Source organism: Rana temporaria, chromosome 6 (assembly GCF_905171775.1).
Source record: "Rana temporaria chromosome 6, aRanTem1.1, whole genome shotgun sequence".
NCBI classification, from domain to species: domain Eukaryota; kingdom Metazoa; phylum Chordata; class Amphibia; order Anura; family Ranidae; genus Rana; species Rana temporaria.
Genome location: NC_053494.1, coordinates 151,792,967 through 151,802,805, shown reverse-complemented (window position 1 = coordinate 151,802,805; position 9,839 = coordinate 151,792,967).

The following is a 9,839-nucleotide window of genomic DNA, read 5'->3' as shown; positions in this document are numbered from 1 at the left end:
AGGGTAAATCCGTGCCAAGTCAGTGGGCACCCAGCACCAGCATGACAGGATTTTATCATTTGTCTCCTGCATTTTGGAGTCAATGGAGCTTGAGTGTGTTAGCTGGTACAGGTGGGTCAGCTGAGCAGCAATAAGCTCATACCCAAGGTCCTTTTCCCAAGCCTGAAAATATGTGGGCTTGGCAGCAGAGGCGGCAGACCCCAGTAGTTGGCAAAGATCAGTTAACATATGCGGTATAGGCTCATCAGCTATAAAAAGGCCTTCAAAAAGTAAAAGAAGTAATATCTCTTATAGAACTGCCATGTACTTTCAAAAAGTGGTGTAATTGTCAGTACCTCCAGAAATTAATTTGATAACCTCCATGTCGGGCTTTCAAGGTCTCAAAGGGCAACAGTTTACCATTCCTCCTAAGTTTACCACAACTGGAGTTACCATCATCCACCCAGGACCCAAACAATGCCATCAGTTCTCCAGGAGGGAACCAAAGAAACCCCCCCCCAGTATGGCAATACCACATGTGTGAGATTTGTTTACAGCCTGGCCACACACAGGGCCTCTGCACACATCATGCAGGGCCTCTGTGATCCAGCCTACTCGTGCGGCTGCACTGGCTCCCTCTTCTCCTCACACGCTGTACCTATCAGTGTGAGGAGAGGAGAGAGCTGTACCGGACATGCACCGGTTTGTTGACATGTGATCGCTCAGTCATTGGACGAAGCGATCACAAGGTAAAGGGCCACTGTCATTGGCCCTATACCCTGATCTGTGATCACGGACATTTCCGGGTGAAAGTCCCAGGGGGCGTGTGAAGTGAAAGTTCGGGAGAACATCATAGTACACCCTCCCAGAACTAGCCGACCGTGCTGTAGCTGTCATTTGGCTATGACCCGGTCAGCAAGTGGTTAAAGTGGATGTAAACCCGATTCATGAAATTTGAGCTGGGCACATATATCTGCAGTGTTTTGTTATCTCTCTTTAAAGAGCTAAGCCCTGTAGCTTTCTCCTGAACTGTTCCTCTGTTATCAGCCTGATAACTCCTGACAAATTCTCTGACTTTTTAGATAAAAGCAGCGTGAACCTTCTGTCTGGGGAGGTTGCTAAAATAAATTAGCAGAGAGCAGGTCCTATTACAAAACACCTCTGAGAGTCTCGACCTATGATGAGAGGGGTAGTGTGCCTTTTCTCCAATCAGCAATATAAGCTATCTTGGATGTATGCCCAGACATCACACTCTTTGTTAACCAGAAAGAGAAAATCTCCTTACACAATCTCAACTTTCTAAACAGTATATAAATATGAACACAGCAGATATAAATGTAAAACCTATGTAGGGAGATTTGGTTCATTTCTGTGTATCATCTGAGGCTGTTCACTTCACTGTGTGTTCAAATGTGTGTTCATTTAAAGCAGAACTACAGCCAAAAATAAAAAAAGATACAGTAAACAGTTCATAAAAAGATAAAATTAAAAAAAGCTTTTGTTACAATTTTCATTTTTATTCCAATGGTCTCTTTTGCTCTGCTTTTCCATGAAAAAAGTCCCCCAGACTGATGTCCAGCATCACTCAACCCTTTTCCTCTGAGCCCAGACAGCCTGTGACTTGACTGTTGGATGTGCAACAGCATGTACTATGCACTCCAAACTATAGATGGCACTGTAGTGATATACTAGTGTATGTGTGTTTTTTTTTTTTTTTATTTATGTCAGGGAAACTGGCCCACGCACGGGCCGCAGCAACAACATCATCAGATCGGAACAGTCCGATAAACCATAACAATCATATTGCAAGGGAACATTAACAGACAGAGATATAACATGTGCGTCTCGAAATCCACAGCGTTTCGTCATCCCTTTAAAGGGTACTCCACCAAGGTCGACCGACCACGCTTTCCCTGATGAGGGCTTCACATCGGGGGGTATCCCCCACTGGGTTTAACACAGGTGTCCCTCAACATGGACACCCTGTGTGGATGGACAGTACCATCTGTGGTATCGCGGGCCGCCCAGACCAGTCCCCGTGGGTTTTTTTTTTTTTAAGAGAATCTAGGCTAGAGAAAATAGGGAGAGGAGGAAAGAGAGAGAAAAGAGAGAGGAGGGTAGGGAAGAGCGTCGGGGGGTAGAGGGGGGGGGGGTGTTGGCAGGGCCCACAGACATGAGCACCTTCCCATCTTTACCTGGCACGTTCGCCACTCCTTGCATATGGGTTGCCTCATGTAGGAACCGCACGGAGCCTACCAGGCTCCGATATTGGCCCCTCCAGTCAATTTGCCTCGGGAGCAAAACTCTTCCGGCGCTCAAGGCGTCGGGTTCACTCCCCTCAGAAGCTGTCCTTCATTGGAGTATTTCCAGAAGTTCCAATGTTGCCAAGTACCTGTATTAGTATACCTTTCTTGCCTATTTTGGTTGGTCAAGATCAGGTCTTCCAATCTACCTATTTCGTCCACCCTCTGCAGCCACATGGCTACAGTCGGCAGGTGAGGAGATTTCCACAGAATAGGGATGCAGGATTTTGCTGCATCCAGCAGGTGACGTATGACTGAGTTTTTGTACACTCGTGCAGGTGAGTTGTTAGCGTGTAAAAGGAAGTAGGCTGGATCTCTCGGAACCTCACGGTCCGAGAATTGTTGGGTTATTCTTCGGACCTCGCCCCAGAAGCCCTGGAGCCTGGGGCAGGACCAAAAGATATGTAGGAGAGTGCCACTCTCTTCCTGGCATCGCCAGCATGTATCTGGTGTTGTAGGGAAAAACTTATGAAGCCAGGCCGGTGTCTTGTACCAGCGTGTAAGAAGCTTGTAGTTCAATTCCTGGGCCCTGGTGCATAGGGAGGATTTATGTGTGAATCTTAATATGTTCTGTTTCTGGGCAGTGGTAAAGTGGCAGCCTAGTTCCTGTTCCCATTTAAGGAAGCATGGAGGTTGGTAGTTCTCTGGTGGCATGATGAGTATCCCATAGGTCAGGGAGAGCGTATGTGAAAGCGCTCCCGTCCCTGAACAAAGCTCCTCAAACTCCGTAGGGAGCTGATTCGTGTCAGCGGGAGGGGGCAGGCCGGCAAGGAAATGATGGAGCTGCAGCGCTCTCAAAAAGTCCAGGCGGTACCTTCCTCCCAGATCCGAGAGCTTCGCCACCGTCCTCCACCGTCCCTGTGTGCTGAAGTGGGATGCTTGATACATGCCCGCTTCCCTTAGAGTCTGGAAGGGTTTATCCCCCATGCCCGGCGCAAATCGAGGGTCACCCAATATGGGCCTCAACGCTGAATCCTGGGACGAGAGCGAGGGGAGTGTCAGTAGGCGTGCACACGTTTTAATTGTGCTGCCTATTAGTGGGTGTCTCGTGAGGGCGGATGGCAGTGCCGACAGGCACCATGGGGCCCTCTGAAGCGGGACCACACTTTGTGCCTGTTCTAGCTGTGACCACAGCTTGGTTTCCCTATGTCGGCACCAATCTAGTAGTCTGGTCAGATGTACTGCGTGGTAGTAGGTTCGGATTTCGGGCATAGCTAGTGCCCCATTTTGTTTTGGCATCGTCAGTATCTGTTTGCGTATTCGAGGTCTTTTCCCTGCCCACAGAAATTTAATGAAGGCGGCTTGTATTTGCTTAAAATAGCTTGCTGGTATTTGAATCGGGAGAGCCTGTAGGAGGTAGAGGAACTTGGGCAGAATCGACATTTTGAGGATGCTACAGCGTCCAAACCAGGAGTGGAGTCCGCTGCTCCACTGCTCCAGCAGCCCCTGGACCGTTCTAAGGAGAGGCGGGAAGTTAAGCTTAAAGAGGCCCGTGATGTTCGCAGGGATGTGTGTGCCCAGGTATTTCAGGGATGAGTCTGACCATTTCAGACGAAAGCGAGCTCGCAGATTTCCAAGTAAAGGTTGGGTAATCCCTATGCCCATCGCCTCTGATTTGTTAAAATTAATTTTCAAGTTTGACACCTGGCCGTATAATTCAAATTCCCGCATTAAGGCAGGGAGGGAAACCGCTGGGTTCGCTAGCGAGAACATCAGGTCATCCGCATAGGCTGAGATTTTGTATTGTCTCCCGCCGACCTTAATGCCCGATATGTCCGGATGTAATCTAACATGGCAAAGGAATGGCTCCAGGGACAGCGCGAACAGGAGGGGCGAGAGTGGGCAGCCCTGCCTTGTACCGTTGGTTATCTGAAAGGCGTCCGAGAGGACACCGTTCGCCCTAACCCTGGCCGTCGGCTCCGAATACGCTGCCGTTATCCAATTTACCATCTTAGTCCCCAGCCCCACATGGTTCAGGGTGGCAAACATAAATTCCCATCTCACTCTATCAAACGCCTTTTTGACGTCAGTCCCCAGGAAAATACACGGTAGTTTGTTGGTGTTTGCTAGGTGTATGAGGTTTAGGACTTTAATAGTATTGTCCCTAGCCTCCCTGCCCGGGACAAAGCCCACTTGGTCCAGGTGTATCAGGTGTGGTAAGTGCTGTTGTAGTCTAGTGGCAATAATCTTAGTGAGGAGCTTGAGGTCTGTATTTAGAAGGGAGATTGGGCGGTAACTACCGCACTGTGCCGGGTCCTTGCCCTCTTTAGGGATCACAGAGATCTGTGCTTGTAGTGTGGATCTGTGTAGCATTTTCCCCGTGGCGAGATCATTAAACAACTTTACCATGTGCGGCCCTAGGTGTGGGAGGAGTGTTTTGTAATATGGGGTGGTGAGGCCATCTGGGCCTGGGGCCTTGCCCGATTTGGTGGTTTTAAGTGCCAGCTGTAGCTCCGGTAGTGTAATGGGGTCTTCTAACAGTTCTCTGGCGTCGGCCGCCAGAGAGGGCATGTGGGAATCTGCAATGTATGTCTTCATCGCTTCTGATGTGAGCGGCATCGTGGCCAGATTATACAAGGAGTTGTAGTACTTTCTAAACTCTTCCGTGATCTGCTGGGGTAGGGAGGCCTTCTGGCCAGTGGCGGGTGTAATAAATGGGATATATGCTGCCTGCCTCTGTGTCCGCAATGTTTGGGCCAGAAGTCTGCCACATTTATCTCCCGATTCGTAAACAGTTTTTTTACAAATTTGCAGCGCCGCTTTGGCCTTAAAGGTCAGCAAGTCAGTAATCTGCGTCCGTACCGAGTCCAATTCAACTCCCAGTTGTCTGGTAGGTGTCAATTTGTGGCTTGTTTCCAGGTTTTGTAACTTAAGCAGCAGTTGGTTCAACTGGGCCGTCCGTTGGCGCTTTAGGCGGGCGCCATGCTTTATGAGAACCCCTCTATTTCCGCCTTGTGTGCCTCCCAAACTACCCCTCCGTCGCTGTCTGGTGTATTGTTGGTCTCAAAATAATGTCCGATCTCTCTAACTACCTCCGTTAAAACTTCAGTGTCGTTAAGAAGTCCTTCGTTCAGTCTCCATGGGGGCTTTTGTGTCTTGTGGATATCAGTGATGGCATACCTGAGGGTGATCGGGGCATGGTCCGACCATGTTATTGACCCAATGGTAGATTCTCTTACCGCATGTAGGTGTTCGTGTGGGATCAGGAAGTAATCAAGGCGGGAGTATGTCTGATGCGGACGGGAGTGGAACGTGTAATCTCTTTCCCCCGGGTGTAACAGGCATCGACCAATTGGGCAGAGTGTAAGGCCGTGCAAATGCGTCTACGTGTCTCCCGTGACGTGGAGGAGACACCGGAAGATGTGTCCTCCGTTGGCGTCAATGGGACATTAAGGTCGCCTCCAACGATCAGCTGTCCCTCCCTATATTTTGTAAGACGTTCTATGTGACGTTTCACAAAAGCGTCTTGATGGTCATTCGGAGCGTAGAGGTTCGCTAAGGTCACCCGTGTCTCTCCGATCTCACCCTTCAAGAACAAAAAACTTCCCTGTGAGTCTGTTTTGGTGTCTCTGCACGTCCAGGGCACCCTTGCGGATACGAGTATCGACACGCCCCTAGACTTAGCCTCCGCATACGCCGAGTGGTAAACATGGGGGTAAAACCGTTTTTTAAGTACCGGTAGGGAACCATCTCTAAAGTGGGTCTCTTGCAGTAGGACTATGTCCGCCTTCATGCGGCGCATGTCATGGAGGAGCATTCTGCGTTTTTCCGGTATGTTTAGGCCCTTGGCATTCAAGGATACCACATGCAGTGTGTCCATGTCTGTGGGTGGGGGGGGGGGGGGGGTGAAGAGTGAAGATCAAGAAGGAAAGGTGTGGTGGGAGAAGAAGGAGGGAAACAGGTATAAGCAGTAGGTGGGGTCCGGAAGGACTCACCTGAGGTTTAGGTAGGAAACTAGAGAGCTGTCCCTAGAGTGGGCAGCTATAAGGGTCACTAAGAAAGCCTATCCGGCTAGAACGCTCTCCAGGGTATACCTGGGTACCGAGCGCAGTCCTAAGTGGGGGTGGTGGGTAGACAGAGCCAACAAACGAGCTCCCCGCCCCTTTGCCCCACCCCCAGCAGAAACAATAGTCAGTCTTACAAAGGCATAACAGTTTCAAGATCAACATGACATGTCATTCTGTTAAGTACATTCACCAGATACGAAAACAGACAAAGTATTAATTGAAGTATAAGGAAAAGTAACATGAAATAAAATAAAATAACAAGAGCAACAACAAAATGTGCAAACAATGCAAACCCCTCCACCGGAGCTACAACTACTCCAGGTGGTGGGACAGGCTACCCCTAAACGGCCACCTTCCCCACCATCATGGTCACAGTCCAGAAGGATCTCCGCTGTATCAATGCACCCTGGCCCCTAGTTAATGGGATCACCTCCCCTCCACCCACCGGGCATGGCCGTCTACGGGAGATTCCCTCCACCCGCAGCGGGGGCCAGGCTCCGGCCCGCTCCAAAACACGACTCCCCTCTCCCCGGAGGTCCGGGTCCCTTGACCCTCCCGACAACAATCCTAACACAGGAATGAAGGGCAAGGGGCTTCAGTTCACAGTCTCCAGAGTCCCCAGGGCTGTTGGATCAGAGTCTCTCAGTCACGGACTAAGAAGCAACCTAAGGGGGGGGTGCTCTGTTCCCATGCAGTGTCAGGTGTAGAGAAGTTGTCCCGCTGAGGGTAAAAGGGAAGGGAGGTGGTGCGGAAGCCAGTTGGTTGGGGTGTGCAGTACATGGACTGGGTAATCGTCTGAGCTGGCTCCCGCAGGTCTCAGGGCGGACCAGCAAACAGAGAGCAAAGCCCCTTCTCGGAGCGTACCTTGTGTCGAGTGTCCTCCATGTTCCGTGGGTCTGTCTCCCATGGCTCCTACTCCGCAGCTGGGAGGGGCGGGTGGGGATGAAGGGGAGAGCAGCGGTCGGTCAGCCATGACAAGGGTGCATGTGGTAGGGTAGAGATCCGCGGGCGGTTTAAGTGGTCAGGGCGGTGGGGGACGGGGGTAGGGTGCTTGGGTGGGTGGATATGTGGCCCAGGGCCTACTCACGCACGTCCCCAGAGGCCGCTCTCTGCCGTCGTCCGCCTCTCCGCTGGCGGGGTCCCATCGGTCCGCGGAAGTTGGAAACTCCCGATCTGCCCGTCATCCTCGGAAGCAACTGCAGCCAATCGGGGAGTGGAATTGGGTTCGTCTCCAGAAAACGGTACAGCGCTGGCAGGTCTGCGGGGGTCAGCAGGGTGAAGGCTCTCGTCTCCTTGCGGAATGTCACCGCAAAGGGATATCCCCAGCGGTATGTGAAGTCCTTTTGGCGGGCCAGGTCCAGGAGGGGGCGCAGGAAGGCCCTGCGCCTCAACGTCGCTCTGGACAGGTCCGGGAGGATTTTAACTTTGGCTCCCTCCACTTCCACCGCGCCCCGATCCCAGGCGCGGCGCAGGATGTTCTCCTTCTGCGTGTACCGGTGAAGCCGGCACACTACGTCCCGCGGCCTGGTCGGGTCGTCAGATCTGGGGCCCAGGGCTCTGTGCGCTCTGTCTAGCAAGACAACCGCCTTCGGCTCCTCCAGGACTGTTCGGAAGATGTCCTCCACCACTCCTCCCAGATCCTCCACGCCAACATCCTCTGGTATACCCCGGAGCCGCAGGTTGTTGCGGCGGCTCCGGTCCTCAATGTCCTCCAGGTGGAGCTGGAGCGCCACTGCCGTTTCCCGGTGTTGGTCGCGGGATTGCTCCAGGGCCTGCACTCGGCCCTCCAGCGATGCCACCGATACTTCACCCGTCGTCACCCGCTCTGCTATGGATGCAATCTCTCCCCGTACCTCCTGGATATCCCTTCTGTGAGTCTCCTCCAGCCGGAGAATGAGTGACTCAATGTCCGTCCAGGTAGGGAGAGCCGCGATGTCTGAGCGCGTGGGGAGGGCCTGCAGAAGCTCCTTAATGTCCCGTTCTGGAGGGTCATCGTCCCGCGGCAGCTGGAGAGACATCTCTTCTGGTGTCAATGGTGTGGGACGCTCAGGGAGAGCCGAGGAATGATGCGCCGGGGATTCGATGCCTGAGTGCTGTGTCCCTCGCGGTGTGCCACGTGGAGGGCCTCGTGGAGCAGCGGCTATCGATCCAGGTGAGTTCCCCTGGAAAACGGGTGTCCCTCTGGTAGCTGCTCTTGTCTTGTACTTTTTGGTCGAGTTCATGCCTGTTTTAGGTCGTTTTTCTGCCAGAAATAGGGGTCTGGGGCCGGGAGCTCAGAGGACAAGCTTCTTCACTCGGCCATGTCTAGATCACGCCCCCCGTATGTGTGTTTTTTATACAGTGCCTGGAAAAAAGTATTCATACCCCTTAAAATTATTCATATTACAATCAAAACCGTATGTATTGTAATGTATTTTATTGGGATTTTATGTGACAGACCAACACAGTGGCCCATTATTGTGAAGTGGGATGAAAATGATAAATGTTTTTCACATTTTTTTACAAATAAATATCTGAAAACTGCGGTGTGCATTTGTATTCAGCCCCCTTAAGTCAATACTAGTTAAACCAATTGCCTTCAGATATAACCTAATTAGTAAAAATTTTGTCATGTTACAACCAAAAATGTAAATGTTTTTTATTGGGATTTTATGTGATAGACCAACACAAAGCGTCACATAATTGTGAAGTGGAATAAAAATTATGAATGATTTTCAAAATCACTTACAAATAAATATGGAAAAAGTGTGGCGAGCATTTGTATTCAGCCCCCCTGAGTCAATACTTTGTAGAACCACCTTTCGCTGCAATTACAGCTGCAAGTCTTTTTGGGTATGTCTCTACCAGCTTTGCATCTCTAGAGAGTGACATTTTTGATCTTTCCTCTGCAAAATAGCTCAAGCTCTGTCAGATTGTATGGAGAGCATCTGTGAACAGCAATTTAGGCCCCGTACACACGACCGAGTTTCTCGGCAGAATTCAGCCAGAAACTCGATCAGAGCCGTATTCTGCCGAGAAACCCGGTCGTGTGTACACTTTTGGCAGAGGAAACCGACGAGGAACTCGTCGAGCCAAATAGAGAACATGTTCTCTATTTCCTCGTTAGTCAATGGGGAAACAAAGCGGCTTCACAAGGAACTCGACGAGCAAAACGATGTGTTTTGCCCGTCGAGTTTCTCGGACGTGTGTATGGGGCCTGACAGGTTTTCTTCTAAGATTGCCCTGTATTTGGCTCCATACATCCTCCCATCAACTCTGACCAGCTACCCTAACCAGGATGGTGTGTTCAGGGTGAAGTGCACTGTTCGTTTTTCACCTCACGTAGCGTTTTGCTTTTAGGGTCTAAAAGTAAAATTTTGATCTCATCTGACCATAGCACCTTCTTCCACATGTTTGCTGCGTCACGCACATGGATTCTAAGACATCCCGTTTGCGATAAGCCATGTGGAGGGCACAGCAAAGTTGGAAGAAGGTGTTCTGGTCAGATGAGACCAAATTTGAACTTTTTGGCCTAAAAGCAAAACACTATGGGCTAGATTCAGATACAGTT